The sequence below is a fragment of the Lolium perenne genome, chromosome 3, assembly GCF_019359855.2.
Source record: "Lolium perenne isolate Kyuss_39 chromosome 3, Kyuss_2.0, whole genome shotgun sequence".
Taxonomy (NCBI): domain Eukaryota; kingdom Viridiplantae; phylum Streptophyta; class Magnoliopsida; order Poales; family Poaceae; genus Lolium; species Lolium perenne.
The window spans coordinates 61,374,914-61,379,031 of NC_067246.2; the positions used below are offsets into that span (position 1 = coordinate 61,374,914).

The 4,118-nt window shown below is 40.8% G+C and overlaps 1 long non-coding RNA gene across 1 annotated transcript; it reads left to right on the top strand.

The window, feature by feature from the left end:
• Nucleotides 1-251: 251 nt before the first annotated feature.
• Nucleotides 252-3,867, top strand: LOC127341711 (uncharacterized). Its single transcript, XR_007875774.2, has 3 exons — nucleotides 252-491; nucleotides 586-817; nucleotides 2,176-3,867. It is a non-coding gene; the product is annotated as an uncharacterized lncRNA (long non-coding RNA).
• Nucleotides 3,868-4,118: the final 251 nt, after the last annotated feature.

Here is a 4,118-nt window from a genome sequence, read left to right on the forward strand (position 1 = left end):
TTATTTTGATTTCACAAATTTTAGAAACTTATTTCGTATACACATGTTAAGACTATCGCATATGACCATAATGGTATAATAGTAATAAAATGATATAAAATAATAATTTATAAAATTTAACTCTTTATGTTGTCCTATACTGAGCAAAATAATTTTTCAAATTTTATTTCACCCAAATCGGAGCTATAAAACATCTTCTGTAGCAGAAACAAGTGATAGAGAAAAAAGAAAAAAAAAATGATGACGTCATCGGTGAGGTCAGCACCATCTTCAATCTCAGTTTCAATAACGATGGTAACAGCCATGACCTTTCTAATTTGATTCCAGTCTTCCAGACGTTTTACTCCCTCAAATCACGCGCCGTTTGCTCCTAGTTAAAGCCCTCGACCTCCTCTCCATTTCCCCTATCTCATTTCCTCGAATCATGCCCCCAGGCTGCTCAATTTCGTCGCCGAAGTCCATCGCCCCACCACGGTATTTCATTGATTCCGGTGAGAAAACTCAACCCCGACGCTCTATTTTGGTACCAAAATTCTGCCCTTGTCCCGCCGCATCCACTGATACTCCCCAATTATTTTACGGTAGACCATATCGTCGAGAACGACCTCCACTGGATCTCGCCGGAGCCGCCGTCTCGGCCGAATAGGAACACGAACCCGAGGAGCACTGGGATGTCCAGGAGAGCACACAGGACCATCGACGCAGATCCGTCCCGTCGCACCTCGTCAACCCTTGCCCCGAGCAGGAGGACCGCCATCCAACGTCGAGCCGTCGTGGCCATACTCTCAGCACGCTCGAACAATACTACCACCTTCCGGTAATGGCTTCGTGCCTAGTCTGAAACATACAGTTTAGTTTACATATCCATCCTTGGTCGTCAGATCTTAATCCGAGCGTCCACGATAGCCCAATTAACTCACAGATCGATCAGATCGATCAGTCCGATTGTGCTAGCTAATCCCATATCAAAAACTTATAAATTTCACATCTTTAATTTTATAGTTTCATTTTAGATGATTTCTCTGAATTTAAGTTCGTAATTAAATCCTCTACAATTTTCGTGTAGAAAGTTTTGCCATCCAACCAACTTGTTCTGACAACTTTTCGTACACCATTAAATGTGTAGCCGCTTCAGTATAATTTTCTAAAATTCATATCTTGAGTTTTACAAGTCGGATTTCGACAAACTTTATACCGTTGTAATTAGTAAATCGCATAGATCATTTTAGATATTTTGTGTGGCAGTTTCGCCCACTTTATTTACGCGGTACCTCTTTCATCCGCAACATCGTCTATAAAATAATTTCTACAAACTTTTTCCGAGAGATTCTTTTGGCGATACGCTTGTAATGCAATTCTCTACAACTTTAGTATAGAAAGTTCTTCCAACCAAAAAAACTTCTTCTAATAACTTTTCGCAAAAAGTGTAGTCCTATAACTGGTTTCGGCATAGTTCCTTTAGCTAAAATGATCCCTATGATCATACCCTTCTTCCAGGATCATATAATTCTTTATCATGCTCACGGATAATGCATAGCTTACCTTTAGTTGTCTAGTTCATATTATTCAAATAACAATTGAGTTATTTGAGTAACTGGTAACAAATCTTAGTTATAGATTTTTCCTATGTGCAATTGTTATGTTGATTCACTCTACTACATAGCACATGTTTTTGAACCCTTGATATCCATTAACAACTTTGATGCAGCGACCATCATATTTTAAATACCATTCGTATATATTCAATCTTATTTCCCACTTAAACTTACTGGCTTATATTGAACTATTCAATTTACAAATGAGTTAATTGAGTAATTCAATATATCACAAATCCATACCCAAGCCTATGTGTAATTTACACTATTTGGAGTAGTTGTTGTCACACTTATCCAATAGTATTGTTGTTGCACTATTTGTCGCTTATGTGATTCAATTCATATGAGCCGTTCCAAATTGTTTTCATGCTTTTGTAAAGCATAAAGTTTTCTTCAATTATATCTTGGACATTACTTTCTAATCATGTGAATTGTCATCCAAAGTCTCACCACCATATTTTGCAAGCCAAACCTAATGCCACACCTTAGTACCATAGAGCGATTTCTGATTGTGGTCTTGTTTGATTTTGTTGTTGTTATTGAATGGTGTGTTTATGTTGTGCTATATTTTATCTTATAGTTCGTGCGAAGAGCGACATGTTTCCTTGAGAGAAGTGAACGATCTTCAATTACCAAAAAGGCAAGTGACATTCAAGTCCTACTTATTTTATATTATGCATTAGAGTTTTTGAGTAGTATATGCATGTTGTTTTCAAAAGTGAATTATATATGCTATGCTTAGCAAACCTAGTAGTGTGTAGCCGCTCTCAACATCCCTGCTAGGATGCTTTATTTTGCTTTGCAACATCAAATGCCAATGTTGTTTCATTACTTGGTTGTGAGTGTTTAAAATTTTGAAAGTTAACAACCTTAATGAAACACTTGGGTGGAATTGGAGTGGCTTGGATTATGTTGAGTGGCTACTCGGGGCTACATACCTGGCGGATTTAACCATTGTATGTGGTGGTGACCCGAGGGTTAGTACACTTGTGGTTTGCCACCCAGGAACAAAGAGATTGCTATGTCTTCCATGTTTAGTGTACTTCCAGTGCAGCCTTATGATATTATGGGCTCTGTCTTGATTGAGTAAGATGTGAGGGTTCAACTTGTTGCAAGACATTGGCTGGTAGCAGAATTATAGGTGGGAACGAGTCTTGCATGTATGGTTTCTCTCTCCTTCTGAAAGGTCTCGTCTCATTCTTCTCCCTGGGTAGAATGGGTCGTAAGGTGAAAGTGCACAATCTCTGCAAAGTTAAAAACTAAGATCTTAGCCGTGTCCCCGGTTATGAACAATTTGAGTCTCTAGACAAGGATGTACGGAATAATCTCATCACCTTTTCTCAATGCTTAAAATTTGTTTAGAAACAATCTCAGGACTGAATTTTCTCAGGGCTACATACCTGGCGGTGTCACCATTGTATGTGGTGGTGACCTGAGAATTATCCCGATCGAGTGGCCCTGATACGTCCAATTTGCATCACTATTTTATATCATAATTTGCTGTTATTCATTGATATATTTCATATTTGGAGATGATATTTACGTTATTTCATCTATTTTGCATGATTCATGATTATTGGAGGATCGCGCACCGGAGCCAGGATTCTGCTGGAAAAAGCACCGTCAGAATGCAATATTTCGGAAGATCAACAATTGACGAAAGTTATATGAAAAATCCTATTTTTCCAGAAGAGGACGAGAGCCAGAAGGAGGAGCCGAGGAGGGCCACCATGGGCCCCCCTCACAGGCCGGCGCGGGCCCTGCCCTGGCTGCGCCACCATGTGGGGAGGGGGCCCACAGCCCCCTCTGGCCTCCTCTCCTTCGTGTATTTCTTCGTCCCGAAAACCTAAGCTCAGGGGGATAAGTCGCGAAGAGTCACAGCCGCCTCTGCGGGGCAGAGAACACCAGAGAGAAAAGAGCTCTCCGGCAGGCTGAGATCCGCCGGGGAAATTCCCTCCCGGAGGGGGAAATCGACACCATCGTCACCGCCATCGAGCTGGACATCATCTCCATCACCATCATCATCATCTCCATCATCATCACCACCGTCTCCACCGCTGCACATCGTCACCGCTGTAACAATTTGGGTTTGATCTTGATTGTTTGATAGGGGAAACTCTCCCGGTATTGATTTCTACTTGTTATTGATGCTATTGAGTGAAACCGTTGAACCAAGGTTTATGTTCAGATTGTTATTCATCATCATATCACCTCTGATCATTTTCCATATGATGTCTCGTGAGTAGTTCATTTAGTTCTTGAGGACATGGGTGAAGTCTAAATGTTAGTAGTGAAGTATGGTTGAGTAATATTCAATGTTATGATATTTAAGTTGTGGTGTTATTCTTCTAGTGGTGTCGTGTGAACGTCGACTACACGACACTTCACCTTTATGGGCCTAGGGGAATGCATCTTGTACTCGTTTGCCAATTGCGGGGTTGCCGGAGTGACAGAAACCTAAACCCCCGTTGGTATATCGATGCAAGAGGGATAGCAGGATCTCAGAGTTTAAGGCTGTGGTTA